General features: G+C 48.3%; 1 long non-coding RNA gene and 1 pseudogene across 3 annotated transcripts in view; one reads left to right on the plus strand and one right to left on the minus strand.

Annotated features, from left to right (window-relative positions):
• The window catches only part of LOC134735681 (uncharacterized), a 34420-nt gene that overhangs the window by 9139 nt on the left and 7403 nt on the right, over positions 1-17878 (plus strand). The window lies entirely within an intron of this gene.
• Positions 3505-4047, minus strand: LOC129473136 (small ribosomal subunit protein eS10-like; annotated as a pseudogene).

Consider the following 17878-nt stretch of genomic DNA (forward strand, 5'->3'; position numbering starts at 1 on the left):
TTGACCTAGGGCCTGAAATAATGTCACTCGGTCTCTCTCCTTTTCTCATCTCTGCTTGTCTGCTTCTCTTTGCACACTGGCCCCATCGTCCCACGTTGCAACCTGGTTTCCTCCACACAGATGGGACAGCCTCATTTATCTCCAAACTTCCATTCTTCTAGCACATAATGTCAGAAGCCAGGGAAGGACCTAAATGGGCACACTTATACATCAAGAGTCCTCCTTAGTTGGGGATGAGTGGAAAACTGTGATTGCCAGTTCCACTTAAACCTCAGGGAGAGAAGGAGGAATACCCAAAACTTGGGGGAGTACTGTTGTCAAAGAAGAAGTATAAAAACGCATCCTGGGCCCAAAATGGTATGTACAGCTGCAACCACTGGTCTTGCCTAACCCAGTCTGCAAAGCCTAACTCAAAGGAGGTACCAGTTTAAGGTGGTAATTTCCATTGTCACCACCAGAAGACTTGGTCCTTAGTTCCATAGTAACCTACACCTTCCTCAACTCTCTTATATCTTTCCACAATGCTGAAACACAAAAAGTAATACTCAGTTATTCAACAAATGTTTACCGAGCATTCTCTTTGTGTTCAGGTCTCTGTTGGCCACCATTAATAGGAAAATGAGTAACACGCTGCACCCATCATCAAGTTTAGTGTGGGACATAAGCATTTAAACAAAGAATTACAGCCTTTTATGGTAAGGACTATGATAAGACAACTTTATCAAAAGGCAGTAGCACAATGGTCATGAGCACAGCCTCTAAGCCTGCCTGTGTTTGAATCCCAGTATCACCACAAGCTGCTGCTTTGATCTTGGGGAAGTTGCTTAACCTCTTTGTGTCTCAGCTTTCTCATCTGTAAAATGGAGATGATAATAGTACCTCCTTCAGAGGGTCATGGCTGTGAGGGCTGATTAAGATCATTCTCATAAAGCACTTGGCCGGGTGTGGTGGCTCATGCCTGTAATACCAGCACTTTGGGAGGCCAAGACAGGCGGATCACGAGGTCAAGAGATCGAGACCATCCTGACTAACACGGTGAAACCCCGTCTCTACTAAAAATAAAAAAAATTAGCCGGGCGTGGTGGTGGGTGCCTGTAGTCCCAGCTACTCAAGAGGCTGAGGCAGGAGAATGGCATGAACCTGGGAGGCGGAGCTTGCAGTGAACCGAGATGGTGCCACTGCACTCCAGCCTGGGTGACAGAGCGAGACTGTCTCAAAAAACAAAACAAAACAAAACAAAAACTAATAAAGCACTTAGCACTGCATGGTAAGCATGCAGTAATTGGTGGATAGTGTTGGGACTGTCAATAAGAATAGTACCCAAAACCTAGGTCTCTTGAATTCCAAATCCAGGAATCCCTCCAAGCCTCTTCAGGGTCACACGGGATGAGCTGTGGACTTGGAGAGGCATTTTTCTTCTCCCAATAAGATACTTCAGCTTCACTTTGTTGTTTTGTTTGTTTTTACAACTTATTTCTACTCCATCATATCAGCTTCACTTTGTAGCCATCGTTGGCTGGTGACTCCTCCATCTGTTAGGCACTCTTCAGAATCTACAATTCTTAGTTCCATTGCCAAACCTCAGGGCCCTGAAGTGCAGGGGAGAGGCTGAATTCCAAAGACAGACTTGCCTCTGTACTCTGAGTGATACTTCCAGAGCTGTTGATCTGTTGATGGATGCCTCACTGAGAAAGATCATACCATTGTGGCCTTCCCTGCTAACTTTTCATTTTGAACTGAGAGCTTGTGGCCATAAGTGGACTCAGAAGGCTAAAACTGGATCTTTCTATTTGGAAACAACAGCGGAATATAGAGTTGTAAAAGCTCACGCCAGGCCTCCCAGGTAGGTGTAAACATAGCTGTGGCTGGGAACTCATGACTGTGGCTGGCAATCTTCATCCCACTCTACCCTGCAAGTGAAATCGCTTGGGAGGTGACCTAGCTGCTGCTTTCCAAGGCCATGGGTATCTGGAGACAAAGCTTTCTCCACCTAGCCTGGGCAAATGAGAACAACACTAAGACTACGATGAGGATGCCCATCTGGCACCTACAAGGTGGTGGCAGACACCATCCCTCTTTGCCTGGCTATGTGGGAAGGAAATAATTATTCATTAGTTCTGCTGTTATTGTCCTGGCTCCCTCACAGTAAACAAAGGGCTCACTACTGGGAATAGAAAAGGCCAAAGTCCCAGGGCCTGGGGAACATGTCCTTTGTTGAACCTCTTTATTAATCTAAAGCTGTTGGACCAACAGGTTGTGGTGTTAGGCGGAAGCTGGGCAGGGACTAATCACTAAGGCAGAAGAACGGGTTTGGCAGGGTAGTTTTGAGTAGCAGCTTACTGAAAAGGTGTTATTACTCACTTTTTTATTTTTTGAGACAAGTTCTCAATCTGTCACCCAGGCTGGAGTGCAGTGGTACGATCTCAGCTCACTGCAACTTCTGCCTCCCAAGTAGCTGGGACTACAGATGCATGCCACCATATCTTTTGTATTTTTTTAAGAGACTAGGTTTCACAATATTGCCCAGGCTAGTCTTGAACTTCTGGGCTCAATCTATCTGCCCACCTCAGCCTCTCAAAGTGTTGAGATTACAGGCATGAACCACCCCGCCGGCCCTATGACTCACCCTTGAAATGTCTTTTCTTAGATAGATACGATCTTTGGTCAGGGACTATTCTATTAGTGCAGGAAGCTTTCAGTCTGACTCTAGGGGTGCCAAGCTGGAAACAGGAACATGAGTGGCCTCTATATGGCTTCATACTCCAGCAGAACCTGAGGTTGTGGTTGGGAATGAGACACGTACAAACACACACACATACCCACACACATACGCCATTCTCTGCCCTATGGCGTGTTATCTTTTAGTGGCTTGGCTTTTACTGGGAGAGAAGGGAAACTAATATTTATTAAGCACCTAGTTTGTGTCAGCACTAGGCAATGTGCTTTCATTATGTTATCTGATGGGATTTGATTCTGAAGGTTTTTTTACTGATAAGGAAACAGACTGAAGGAGATGATATAATCTGAACAAGATTGCATAGTTAATATGTGGGAAAAAGAGAATTTGAGCCCAAATAGAGTCCAGTGCTTACCCACTTTCCATTGAACACACTGCCTGTACACCTGAGACCTCCACAGTCCAGGCCCAAGTGCAACCTGCCCCAAGTAACTCCTTTGCTGCAATGGCTGAAGCTCATTTTTTTCAGATAGAGACTTCAAATCACCAACATGTAGACCCAGCTGGAACGCCTTCCACATAAAAGGGATAGCTCCCCTAAAAGGTATATATTTTATGTCTTTTTTTTAACATTTTTTGAGATGGGATTTTTATGTTGCCCAGGCTGATCTTGAACTCCTAGCCTCAAGTGATCCTCCTGCCTCAGCCTCCCAAAGTGCTAGGATTATAGGAGTGAGCCACCACACCTGCAAGTGTATCTTATTGTATGTAAATTATACCCCCATTAAACCTGACTTTTTTTTTTTTTTTTTGGCTATAAGTTTATTCAACGCAAAAAATCCTCTCCAATTTTACTGAGGTAGCTGACCACGTCCACAACCAAATCCGCCTCTAAACTGGAATTCGGTTGCTGACCCAGCCCCAGACTCAGCTTTCTTGTCGGCACCAGGTGGCACAGCATTCCGTCTAGGTATCTCTGTCAGCTTCCCCTCTTGTGAGTCTTGCATGTTGGTCACCCTCCAGACCTTTAGGCCGAGGCCTGCCAGTCTCTGGATGGCTACGGCGTAGGGTGACAAGCACAATCTCCGGGGGCAGATAAAGGTAATTGCGGAGATACTGGATACCCTCATTGGTAAGGTACCAGTAGAAATGTCTCCAGGCAAACTGTTCCTTCACGTAGCCTCGGGACTTGAGAGACTGCATGGCCTTCATGACATGAAGGTTTGGCACATTCTTGTCTGCCAGCTTTGGGTGCTTAGGCATGTGGACATCCTTCTTGGCCACCATGACTCCCTTCTTAAAAAGGAGTTCATAAATGGCAATCCAGTACTTCTTAGGCATCAATATCTCTGCAGCTGCAGGGGCCAGGGCCAGGGCTGGAAAAGCTACACCTGACTTTTTATTTTTATTCATGTACTGATTTAGGGGCAAGGTCTCATTCTGTTGCCCAGGCTGGGGTATAGTGGCATGATCATGGTTCACTGTAACCTTGAACTCCTGGGCTCAAGCAATCGTCCCGCCTCAGCCTCCCTAGGAGCAGCAGCTGGAACTACAGTCACACCACCACGTTCGTTTTTGTTTTTTGTTTTTAGGATTTTTTTCTCTTTTTTTGAGACATGATCTCACTGTGTTGCCCAAGCTGGAGTGCAGTGGTGGGATCACAGCTCACTGCAGCCTCAACTGCCTGGGATCAAGGAATTCCCCTACCTCAGCCTCCTGGGTACCTGGGACCACAGACGTGTCACCATGCCCAGCTAGTTTTTTTATTATTTGTAGAGAAGAGGTCTCACTGTGTTATCCAGGCTTGTCTTGAACTCCTGAGCTCAAGCAGTCCTCCTGCCTTGGCTTCCCAAAGTGCTGGGATTACAGGAGTGAGCTACTACTCCTGGCTGGACATCCAGCTAATTTCTGAATTTTGGGGATTATAGCATGAGCCACCATCCCAGCCTATTTATTTAAGTGTAGTCAAAGCAGTGAGGAAGGAGGAAAGAGTAGAACAGCCAGGTGCAGTGGGTCACACCTGTAATTCCAGCACTCTGGGAAACTGACATAGGAGGATCACTTGAGCCCAGGAGTCACCAGCCTGGGCAACATAGGGAGATCTCTTCTCTACCAAAAAAAAAAAAAAAGAGTAAACAAGGAGTTTGATCTGTAACTTAGTGGGAGCAATCGATTAAGGTAACTCACTACCTTGGGACTAGCCTGACTTTTTTTTTTTTTTTTTTTGATATGGTGTTTCGCTCTTGTTGCCCAGGCTGGAATGCAATGGCGCGATCTCAGCTCACTGCAACCTCCGCCTCTCGGGTTCAAGCGATTCTCCTGCTTCAGCCTCCCAAATAGCTGGGATTACGGGTGTGTGCCACCATGCCTGGCTAATTTTGTATTTTTAGTAGAGACTGGGTTTCTCCATGTTGGTCAGCTTGTCTCCAACTCCTGATCTCAGGTGATCGGCCTGCCTTGGCCTCCCAAAGTTCTGGGATTACAGGCGTGAGCCACCGAACCCAGCCGGGACTAGCCTGACTTTTTTTTTTTTTTTTTTTGAGACAGAGTCTTGCTCTGTCACCCAGGCTGGAGTGCAGTGGCGCGATCTCAGCTCACTGCAAACTCCGCCTCCCGGGTTCATGCCATTCTCCTGCCTCAGCCTCTTGAGTAGCTGGGACTACAGGCGCCTGCCACCACGCCCGGCTAATTTTTTATATTTTTAGTAGAGACGGGATTTCACTGTGTTAGCCAGGATGGTCTTGATCTCCTGACTTTGTGATCCGCCCGCCTCGGCCTCCCAAAGTGCTGGGATTACAGGCGTGAGCCACCATACCGGGTCTAGCCTGACTTTTTAAAAGATGTTGGATATATTATATAAAGAGCTCCTAAAAAATAACAATAAAATTACCATCAACTCAATAGAAAAATACAAATGAAAAGGAAATGTATGTATAAATGTCCTTTATACATCTGAAAAAATACTCATCCTCACTACAAGATGAATTTAAATTAAAAATTACTGAGATACCATTTATCACTTACTGGATTAGTAAAAATCAAAAAAATTGATATCACTTTGAATAGCCATGACTATAGGTAAATAGGAACCGTCATACATGTGTAAATTGAAACAGTTCCTGTTGAAGACAGTGTGACAGTGTCTACGAAAATTCCCTGTATATATACCTGGTAACTCACCAATTCCATTTCTAGGAATTTATCCTACAGTTATAGTTACAGGATTGCAAAATGATGTGTATACAAGATTACTCACTGAAGCACTCTTTGGAAAAAAGAGCAAAAGTCTGTAAACTTAAATCCCCATCAACAAGGGCCTGGTTAAATACATTATGGGACATGCATATAGCAGAATAGTACACACCTATAGGAAACAATGAGAAGTATCTGTGTATACTGACATGAAGAACTCTCAAAGATATATTAATTGAAGAAAGCAAGGTGCAGATCAGTGTTTATAGTAGATACCATTTATATTAAAAAGAGAGATACTATTTATATTATTTTATAAATGCATTACAAATCTCAAAGGATCACAGAGCTTTGGGAAGCCAAGGTGGGAGCATCACTTGAACCCAGGAGTTTGAGACCAGCTTGGGCAACATAGGGAGACCTTGGCCGGGCGCGGTGGCTCACGCTTGTAATCCCAGCACTTTGGGAGGCCGAGGCGGGCGGATCACAAGGTCAGGAGATCGAGACCACGGTGAAACCCCGTCTCTACTAAAAATACAAAAAATTAGCCGGGCGTGGTGGCGGGTGCCTGTAGTCCCAGCTACTCAGAGAGGCTGAGGCAGGAGAATGGCGTGAACCCGGGAGGCGGAGCTTGCAGTGAGCCGAGATTGCGCCACTGCACTCCAGCCTGGGTGACAGAGCGAGACTCCGTCTCAAAAAAAAAAAAAAAAAAAAATAGGGAGACCTTCATCTCTACAAAAAAGTTTTGGGTTTTTTTTTTTTTGAGACAGTCTCACTGTGTTGCCCAGGCTAGAGTTCAGTGGCATGATCACAGCTCATTGCAACCTCTGCCTCCTGGATTCAAGTGATTCTCCCACCTCAGCCTCCCAAATAGCTGGGATTACAAGCACGTGCCACTATGTCCAGCTAATTTTTTTTTTTTTTTTTTTTTTTTTTTAGTAGAGACTGGGTTTCGCCATGTTGGCCAGGCTGGTCTGAAACTCCTGGCCTCAAGTGACCCATCTCCTCAGCCTCCTAAAGTGCTAGGCTTATAGGTGTAAGCCACTGCACCCAGCCCAAAAAAGTTTTTTGTTTTTTGTTTTTAATTAGCTAGGCATGGTGGCACATACATGTAGTCCCAGCCACTTGGGAGGCAGAGGTGGGAGAATCACTTGAGCCCAGGAGTTCAAGATTACAGTGAGCTATGATTGGACCACTGTACTCCATCCTGACCCTGATCCAGTGAGACCCTGTCTCAAAAAAACAAAAAACTCTCCAAGGAGCTAAGAAACTAGAAATAGTGGTTATCTGTTGTGAAGGGTAGAGGTGGGAGGGATATATTTCACTCTATACTTTTTCAAAAGTTTGATGTTTAAACTATGAATTTTAAAAATTAAGTTAATCATTGTTAAACAATAAAGAAAGGAAATAAAAAGAAAATAACATGGTGGGAGGGGCCCACCACATGTCATGGCTGCCATTGTGGGACCATTTCTCAGAACCACACCCTACAGGCCCAGCGTGGTAGCTCACGCCTGTAATCCTAGCACTTTGGGAGGCCGAGGCAGGGGGATCACTTGAGGTTAGGAGTTCAAGACCAGCCTGGCTAACACGGCGAAACCCCGTCCCTACTAAAAATACAAAAGTTAGCCGGGCATGGTGGTGCACACCTTGTAGTCCCAGCTACTTGGGAGGCTGAGGCAGACGAACCACTTGAACCCAGCAGGTGGAGGTTGCAGTGAGCTGAGATGACGCCACTGCACTTTAACCTGGGTGACGGAGCCAGATTCTGTCTCAAAAAAAAAAAAAAAAAAAAAGCCACACCCTACAAACTGCCTTCTTCATCAGACAGGCTCATCATTGGAAGAAGTGACATGCCCTCCCTTCCTTCCTTCCCTCCCTCCCTCCCTCCCTTCTTTCTTTCTTTCTTCTTTCCTTCCTTCCTTCCTTCCTTCCTTCCTTCCTTCCTTCCTTCCTTCCTTCCTTCCTTCCTTTCTTTCTTTCTTTCCTTCTTTCTTTCTTTCTTTCCCTCTCTGGCCCAGGCTACAATCTACTCGGCTCGCTGCTGCCCGCGCCGCAGACTGCCTGGGTCTGCCGGCGCGCGCCACCACTGCCTGCCTTTTCTCCTTTGGATGCAGGCACGCGTTCGCCATCTTGGCCACGCTGGTCGCCAGCTCCTGACGCCGAGTGCTCTGCCCGCCTCAGCCTCCCGAGGTACTGGGACTACAGACGGAGTCTCGCTCACCCAGTGCTCGGTGTTGCCCGGGCTGCAGTGCGGTGGCGTGGTCTGGCCTCGCGGCAGCCTCTACCCCCCGGCCGCCTGCCTTGGCCTGCCAGGGTGCTGGGATTGCAGCCCCTGCCCGGCCGCCGCCCCATCTGGAAGGTGGGGAGCGCCTCTGCCCGGCCGCCCCGTCTGGGAAGTGAGGAGCGCCTCTGCCCGGCCGCCCCGTCTGGGAAGTGAGGAGCGCCTCTGCCCGACCGCCCCGTCTGGGAAGTGAGGAGCGCCTCTGCCCGGCCACCCACCGTCTGGGAAGTGAGGAGCGCCTCTGCCCGGCCACCCACCGTCTGGGAAGTGAGGAGCGCCTCTGCCCGGCCACCCCGTCTGGGAAGTGAGGAGCGCCTCTGCCCGGCCACCCACCGTCTGGGAAGTGAGGAGCGCCTCTGCCCGGCCACCCACCGTCTGGGAAGTGAGGAGCGCCTCTGCCCGGCCACCCATCGTCTGGGAAGTGAGGAGCGCCTCTGCCCGGCCACCCTGTCTGGGAAGTGAGGAGCGCCTCTGCCCGGCCTCCCATCGTCTGGGAGGTGAGGAGCGCCTCTGCCCGGCCGCCCCGTCCGGGAGGAAGTGAGGAGCGCCTCTGCCCGGCCGCCCCGTCCGGGAAGAAGTGAGGAGCGCCTCTGCCCGGCCGCCCCGTCCGGGAAGAAGTGAGGAGCGCCTCTGCCCGGCCGCCCCGTCCGGGAGGAAGTGAGGAGCACCTCTGCCCGACCGCCCCGTCCGGGAAGAAGTGAGGAGCGCCTCTGCCCGGCCGCCCCGTCTGGGAAGTGAGGAGCGCCTCTGCCCGGCCGCCCCGTCCGGGAAGAAATGAGGAGCGCCTCTGCCCGGGCGCCCCATCCGGGAAGAAGTGAGGAGCGCCTCTGCCCGGCTGCCCCATCTGGGAAGTGAGGAGTGCCTCTGCCCGGCCGCCCATCGTCTGGGAAGTGAGGAGCGCCTCTGCCCGGCCACCCATCGTCTGGGAAGTGGGGAGCGCCTCTGCCCGACCACCCATCATCTGGGAAGTGAGGAGCGCCTCTGCCCGGCCACCTATCGTCTGGGAAGAAGTGAGGAGCGTCTCTGCCTGGCCGCCCCGTCTGGGAAGTGAGGAGCCCCTCTGCCCGGCCGCCCCGTGTCTGGGTAGAAGTGAGGAGCTCCTCTGCCTGGCCGCTCCGTCTGGGAGGTCTACCACGGAGGCCAGAAGCAATGTGGGGGCTGGACGTGGTGGCTCACGCCTGTGGTCCCGGCACTCTGGGGGGCGAGGCGGGTTGATCACTTCGGGCTAGGAGTTCGAGACCAGTCTGGCCAACTTGGCGAAACATGAAGAATACAACAGACAAACCAACCAACCAACTCAATGACAACAAAACAGGTCTACCCTGGAGTCATACTCTAATTTTTTCTATTTTCCTCCCTTTCTGATCCTTTATCCCACTTTCTTTTTCTTCCTCTTCCTTCTCCCTCTTCTTTGTCAAATAGAGGATTGAGTTATTATCACTGATCCATATAAAGTCCCTCTCTCATTTATTTTAACTCCCACCCCCATTTCTATTCCCCGACTTCCCATGTGCAACCTTCCTAATATGTTTGATACGCATCTTTTTGTTTGTATGTATTTTTAGAAAATGTTTATTGTTTTTGTATGCAAAAAAAATTAATAAAAATAAAAAAAAATTAAAAATAAAAATAAAAAAAAAAAAAAAAAAAAAGAAGTGACATGCAGTCTCCCAGACTGGCAACCTTGTACTCACTCCCAGACTGGCAACCTTGTACTCACTCCCAGACTAGCAACCTTGTACTTACTCCCCGCTCTTCCCAAATCCTTGCAATTGTGCAATGGGGCAGGGCTGCTTTGTTGGGTCAGCAGAGTGCAGGTAATTCGACTTGGTTGATGACTCTAATCTAGGCTGTGTCAGTGACATGTGAGGATTATTCTGCTTGGGAAAGGAGGCAGTGAAATCAACCTTAGATTTAAGTCCCAAGAACCCCAGGCTCTTGTTCCTAACCTTCTTGGATGTCCTTTAAAATCCTTCATTTGCTCACCAAAGAAGTCTGTCGGGACTTCTCGACCCCTGAGTTTAAAGAAGTGGGTGCTTGTTTGATTCGACACTAATGTGAAGTACTAGGGACCTGTAATCTGAGGGTAGGCAAAGATTTCTTAGGACATAGAAAACAACAGTCATCTGAAAATTGGATAAATTAAACTTCATCAGAATCTATTAATAAAACTTCAGCTCATGACATAGACTCAGAAAATATTCATAAACATTTATTTCACAAAGGAGTTGGATCCAGAATATATTTTTTAAACTCTTACAAATCAATGAAAAAAAAACATAAAAAGTTTTTAATGGAAAAAGACTTGAACAGGCCGGGTGGAGTGACTCATATCTGTAATCCCACCATTTAGGGAAGCCAAGGAGGAAGTATTACTTGAGCCCAGGAGTTTGAGATCAGCCTAGGCAACATGGTGAGACACCATCTCTATAAAATAAAAACAGATGGGAGGATCGTTTGAGCCGCAGAGGTTAAGGCTGCAGTGAGCTGCGATTGCGCCACTGCATTCCAGCCTGGGCAACCGAGCAAGACTCTGTCTCAAAAATAAAAAATAAAAAGACTTGAACACTTCACAAAAGAAAATATACAAAAGGCCAAAAAGCCCATTTAAAAAGCGCTTGAAAATAATATTAATCATTATGGAAGTGCAAAGCAAAACCACAAAGAGATATTATCACAACCATAATGGCTACAATTTTAAAAATAGAAAGTAGGGGCTGGGCGTGGTGGCTCACGCCTATAATCCCAGCACTTTGGGAGGCCGAGGCAGGTGGATCACCTGAGATCAGGGGTTCAAGACCAGCCTGGCCAACATGGCAAAACTCCGTCTCTACTAAAAATACAAAAAGTTAGCCGGGCATAGTGGTGCGCGTCTGTAATCCCAGCTACCAGTAGGGACTGAGGCAGAATTGCTTGAACCCAGGAGGCAGAGGTTGCAGTGAGCCGATATTGCGCCACTGCACTCCAGCCTGGGCGACAGAGCAAGACTCATAAAAAAAAAAAAAAAAAGTAGGGCTGGGCGTGGTGGCCACTAGCTGTGTCTGGGCTGTCAACTGGGAATGAACACTAGGGAAATTGCTGAGGTAATGGAAATTATGGAAGTGTCCTATATGTTGATAAGAGTATGGATTACATGAAGGTAAGCATTTGTCAAAACCCATCAAATCGTGCACTTAAGATTTGAACATGCAGGCCAGGCCTGGTGGCTCACACCTGTAATCCCAGCACTTTGGTTGGCCTAGGCAGGCAGATCACCCGAGGTCAGGAGTTTGAGACCAGCCTGGCCAGCATGGTGAAACCCCATCTCTACTAAAAAATACAAAAAATTGGCCGGGCGCAGTGGCTCACACCTGTAATCCCAACACTTTGGAAGGCCAAGGTGGGCGGATCACGAGGTCAGCAGTTTGAGACCAGCCTGGCCAATATGGTGAAACCCCGTCTCTACTAAAAAATACAAAAATGAGCCAGGCATGGTGGCATGCGCCTGTAGTCTCAGCTACTCAGGAGGCTGAGGCAGGAGAATTGCTGGAACCAGGGAGGTAGAGGTTGCAGTGGGCCAAGATCAAGCCACTGCACTCCAGCCTGGGCGACAGAGTGAGACTCCGTCTCAAAAAAAAAAAAAAAAAAAAAATTAGCAGGGCATGGTGGTGGGCACCTGTAATCCCAGCTACTTGGGAGGCTGAGGCAGGAGAATCGCTTGAACCTGGGAGGCAGAGGTTGCAGTGAGCCAAGATTGCGCCATTACACTCCAGCCTGAGCAACAGAGCAAGACAGAGCAAGACTCTGTCTCCGGAAAAAAAAAAAAAATTGTGCTGGTGCGGTAGCTCAAGCCTGTAATTTCAACATTTTGGGAGGCTGAGGAAGGAGGCTTGAGCCCAGGAGTTCCAGACCAGCAGCCTAGGCAACATAGTGAGACCCTGTCTCTACAAAAAAAAAATGTTTTAAAAATTAGCCAGGTGTGCTAGTGCATGTCTGTAGTCCCAGCTACTCAGGAGGCTGACCAGGGAGGGTCACTTGAGCACAGAAGGTTGAGGCTACAGTAAGTTGTGATCATGCCACTGCTTTCCATCCTGGATGACAGAGCAAGACCCTGACTCAAAAATAACCAAACCAAACCAAAATAAAATGTTACTGGAAAAAGGGTCCAGGTCCAGACCACAAGAGAGGTCTGGATCATGCACAGAAAGGGTTCAAGGTGAGTTGCAGAATGCAGTTAGAAGAGATGGTTTATTGACAACTACTGAGTTACAGCGTACAATGCCCTCAGAAAGCAGGAAGAGGAACTTCTGGTTTTAAACTTTTTTTTTTTTTTTTTGAGAAAGTCTCACTCTGTCACCCAGGCTGGAGTGCAGTGGCACTATCTTGGCTCACTGCAACCTCTGCCTCCCAGGTCCAAGCGATTCTCCCACCTCAGCCTCCTGAGTAGCTGGGATTACAGGCACCCGCCATCATGCCCGGCTAATTTTGGTATTTTTGTGGAGATGAGGTCTCACCATGTTGGCCAGGCTGGTCTTGAACTCCTGACCTCAGGTGATCCCCCCACCTCAGCCTCCCAAAGTGCTGGGATTACAGGTGTGAGCCACTGCACCCGGCCTAAACTTTTTTTTCTTTTTTTGGGACAGGGTTTTGCTCTGTCACCCAATCTGGAGTGCAGTGGTGCAATCACAGCTCACAGCAGCCTTGGCCTCCCAGGTCCAAGCAGTCTTCCCCCCTTAGCCTCCTGAGTGGCTAGGACTACAGGCACATGCCATCAATGCAGGAATTTTTTTCTTTTTCAGATGGAGTCTCACTCTGTTGCCCAGGCTGGAGTACAGTGGTGCCATCTCAACTCACTGCAACACCCGCCTCCCAGGTGCAAGCAATTCTCCTGCCTCAGCCTCTCAAGTAGCTGGGATTAGAGGTGCCCACCACCATGCCTGGCTAATTTTTTTTTTTTTTTTTTTTTTTTTTGAGAGGGAGTCTCACTCTGTAGCCCAGGCTGGAGTGCAGTGGCACAATCTCGGCTCACTGCAAGCTCCGCCTCCCGGGTTCACGCCATTCTCCTGCCTCAGCCTCTCTGAGTAGCTGGGACTACAGGCGCCCGCCACCACGCCCGGCTAATTTTTTGTATTTTTAGTAGAGACGGGGTTTCACCGTGGTCTCGATCTCCTGACCTCGTGATCCGCCCGCCTCGGCCTCCCAAAGTGCTGGGATTACAAGCGTGAGCCACCGCGCCCGGCCGCCTGGCTAATTTTTTTGTATTTTAGTAGAGACGGGGGTTTCACCATATTGGCCAGGCTGGTTTCAAACTCCTGACCTCAAGTGATCTGCCCCTCTCGAGCTCCTTAAGTGCTAGGATTACAGGCATGAGCCATTGCACCCGGCCTAGGAACTTTTTCTGGGTCACTCTGTAAGCCGGGGACCTCTGGCTGGCTATGCCCCGGCCAAGCCTTGCTTGGGCACGCTCCCTGCTGCAGGAGACAGCCCGCTCATTTGGCCCACCCAGGCCAGGTCTGGCTTGCACACTGGTTCCCAACTTCTTGTCATGCGCCCAAGAAGAATGAGGATGCGCTGACGATCAAAGAGTGAGCAAGGCGGGGAGTTTTATTGAGTGATGGAACAGCTTTCAGTGGAGAGGGGATGTGGGGGTGGTCCCCCTACCCAAAGGCAGGAAAATCCCCATGTAGCTGGGTCTGGGGCATTTTATGGACTTAGAATGGAAGTGCATGCTGATTGGTTTGTGAGCATGCAAAAAAGGTTAAAGTGAAGACACCACTCAAAGGTGGGCGTGACAATGTAGAAAACCAATTTGGAAAGGGTGGGTATATGTAAAATAGGTGAAGGGTGGAGGTCAATCAGAGGAAGGCACACCAAACTGGAAGACAAGCTCTCAATTTGGTCTGAGGATTTAACTTGTAGCTTGGCTTTCAGACTTTAAACTCTTCAGGTTGGAGGTAGGGTTTCACTGGGTATCTGCCCCTATCTGCCTAGGCATTTGGCTGCCTCTTGTTGCTATCACCACTGCACCTGGCTAATTTTTTTTTTTTTGTAAAGACGGGGTCTTGCCATTTTGCCTAAGCTGGTCTTGAACTCCTGGGCTCAAGAGAGCCTCCTGCCTTGGCCTCCCAAAGTGCTAAGATTACAGGTGTAAGCTACTGTGCCCGACCTATAATTTTATTTATTTATTTATTTATTTATTTATTTATTTATTTATTTTGAGACAGAGTCTCACTTTGTTGCCCAGGCTGGAGTGCAGTGGTGCGATCTTGGCTCACTGCAACCTCTGCCTCCCAGGTTCAAGAGATTCTCCTGCCTCAGCCTCCCGAGTAGCTGAGGATTACAGGCACCCTCCAGCATGCCCAGCTAATTTCTGTATTTTTAGTAGAGATGGGGTTTCACCATGTTGGCCAGGCTGGTCTTGAACGCCTGATCTCAGGTGATCCGCCTGCCTTGGCCTCCCAAAGTGCTTGGATTACAGGTGTCACCCACCGCACCAGGCCTATAATAATAATAATTATTATTATTGTTATTGAGATGGAGCCTTGCTCTGTCGCCCAGACTCGAGTGCAGTGGCGTGATCTCGGCTCACTGCAACCTCCACCTCCCGGGTTCATGCGATTCTCCTGCCTCAGCTTCCTGAGTGGCTGGGATTACAGGCGCCTGCCACCACGCCCGGCTAATTTGTATTTTTAGTAGAGACAGGGTTTCACCATTTGGTCAGGCTGGTCTTGAACTCCTGACCTCATGATCCACCCACCTCGGCCTCCCAAAGTGCTGGGATTACAGGCATCAGTCACCATAACCAGCGGATGGAGTCAGTTTTTAAAGTGGTGTCACCTTGGCTCTCCTATGCTCCTGCTTCCCTAACATAATCCAAAAAACTAAAAAGATTTCTCCACTTCATGTCCATCTGCCCCCACAAAAAGGCCCTGTAAATAAATATTGACTATAGTTGGTAGATTAGGCTTGAGTAAATGAGAAGACATACTGAAGGTAATGGAAACCAGTGTTCCTATTGTTGGAAAAGGAAGTTACAAAAATGGGGAGAAGGAAAGTACTATGTGACGCTGGATTAGACTCGGAGGTATCAGTATGAACTCTTGGCTTTATACAAACTTCCTGGCTTTGTCCACTGACAGAGCCTACAGAAGCAGCCACAGAGCATACCTAGCTCCCAGATCTTGGTTTCTGAATTCCATTTCCAACAAAAGGAACCAGGGCTTCTGGGAGAACAGACTGCTGCAGAGAAAGTGTAAGATGAACCTGAAATACCTTCTTATGCTACAAAGTAAGAAAATGCTCAAAGAATGTTGGAGATATATCAAAAGAACAAAGAAGCCAGTTTAAGGGGCTCCTGCTCGCCAAATCTGGGACAATCTGGCCATCAAAAATAAAAGACAATCCAAGGCCAGGTGCAGTGGCTCATGCATGTAATTCTAGCACTTTGGGAGGCCGAGGCAGGCAGATCACCTGAGGTCAGGAGTTCGTGACCAGCCTGGCCGGCCAACTTGGTGAAACCCTGTCTCTACAAAAATACAAAAATTAGCCAGGCATGGTGGCGGTTGCCTGTAATCCCAGCTACTCGGGAGGCTGAGGCAGGAGAATTGCTTGAACCCAGGAGGCAGAGGTTGCAGGGAGGCAGAGGTTGCAGTAAGCCAAGACTGCGCCATTGCACTCCAGTCTGGGTGACAGAGCAAGACTCCGTCTCAAAATGAATAAATAAATAAATAAACAAAATAAAAAAAAGACAAGTCCCTGCAGTGGTTCATACCTATAATCCTAGCACTTTGGGAGGCCAAGGTAGGAGAATCACTTGTGCCCATGAGTTCAAGATGAGCTCTGGCAACATAGCGAGATTTGCTCTGAATAAAAATTTTTAAAAGTTGACTGGGGCCGGGCGCGGTGGCTCACGCTTGTAATCCCAGCACTTTGGGAGGCCGAGGTGGGCGGATCACGAGGTCAGGAGATCGAGACCACGGTGAAACCCCGTCTCTACTAAAAATACAAAAAAATTAGCCGGGCGTGGTGGCGGGCGCCTGTAGTCCCAGCTACTCGGAGAGGCTGAGGCAGGAGAATGGCGTGAACCCGGGAGGTGGAGCTTGCAGTGAGCCGAGATTGTGCCACTGCACTCCAGCCTGGGCGACAGAGCGAGACTCCGTCTCAAAAAAAAAAAAAAAAAAAAGTTGACTGGGTGTGGTGGCACATACCTGTAGTCCTAGCTACTCAGGGCAGTTTGGGAGCTGGGTGAGATGAGGGATGACTTGAGCCAAAGAGGTCAAGACTGCAGTGAGCCATGATTGTGTTACTGCACTCCAGCCTGGGTGGCAGAGTGAGAACCCTGCCTCAAAAAAGTGAAAAATAAGGCCGGGCGCAGTGGCTCACGCCTGTAGTCCCAGCACTTTGGGAGGCTGAGGTGGGTGGATCACGAGGTCAAGAGATGAAGACCATCCTAGCTAACCTGGTGAAACCCATGTCTACTAAAAATACAAAAATTAGCTGGGCGTGGTCGTGTGTGCCTGTAGTCCCAGCTACTCGGGAGGCTGAGGCAGCAGAATCGCTTGAACCCAGGAGGCGGAGGTTGCAGTGAGCTGAGATCACACTACTGAACTCCAGACTGGCAACAGAGTGAAACTCTGTTTCAAAAAAGTAAATAAATAAAATAAAATAAAAATCAATAAAAGATGGTAGTGAATTACAACCCAATTAATAAAATATAGCTCTACAAATCTATTATGATATAAATAAACAAATTAATAAGTAAATAAATTGCGAAAAAGGAAAAGATCTTCCTTATGGTAGACTTACATCTACTAACTATAGAAAAAACAATGGAGTTAGAAAATCATCATGGAGGCCGGATTTGGTGGCTCATGTCTGTAATCCCACCACTTTGGGAGGCCAAGGCAGGCAGATCACCTGAGGCCAGGAGTTCGAGATCAGCCCGGCCAACATGGTGAAACTTCCGTCTCTACTGAAAGTACAAAAATTGGCCGGGCCTGATGGCACACACCTGTAGTCCCAGCTACTCAGGAGGCTGAGGCTCGAGAATCACTTGAACGGGGGAGGCAGAGATTGCAGTGAGCTGAGATCGCTCCACCGTACTCCAGTCTGGGTGACAGAGTCAGACTCTGCCTCAAAACAACAAAAAAGAAAAAATAATCATGGATGCTAAAACTCCATAATGAGGAACAGCCTCAAGGACTATCCCCACAAATTACTTATTTAATTATATAGAGGAAATTAATAACTTTACAGAGAGCAATCTGGTAGCTCTACCATTAATCAAGTGATTAAAATCAACTATCAATTTTAGAACAAACCAACTTTATATACCTCCTGAAATGATATTATAGTCCTGTATAACTGCATAATTTGAACCTAAGGATGAGGAAACATTAGCCAAACAAAAATGGAGTGACATTCTGCAAAATAAATAGCTGTACCTTTTTGTGGCAGGGTCTTGCTCTGTTGCCCATGCTGAGTGCAGTGGTATGATCATGGCTCACTGCAGCCTTTACCTCCTTGGCTCAAGCAGTTCTCCTACCTCAGCCTCCTGAGTAGCTGGGTCTACAGGTGCTCACCATCACACCCAGCTTTTTTTTTAGAGACGGGGGGGTCTCACTATGTTGCAGGTGGATCTTGAGTATTTTTAGTAGAGACAGGGGTTTCACCACATTGGCCAGGAATTCCTAGCCTCAGGTGATCCTCTCTCCTCAGCCTCCCAAAGTATTGTGATTACAGGAATG

Source organism: Symphalangus syndactylus, chromosome 23 (genome assembly GCF_028878055.3).
Source record: "Symphalangus syndactylus isolate Jambi chromosome 23, NHGRI_mSymSyn1-v2.1_pri, whole genome shotgun sequence".
In the NCBI taxonomy this organism is placed as follows: domain Eukaryota; kingdom Metazoa; phylum Chordata; class Mammalia; order Primates; family Hylobatidae; genus Symphalangus; species Symphalangus syndactylus.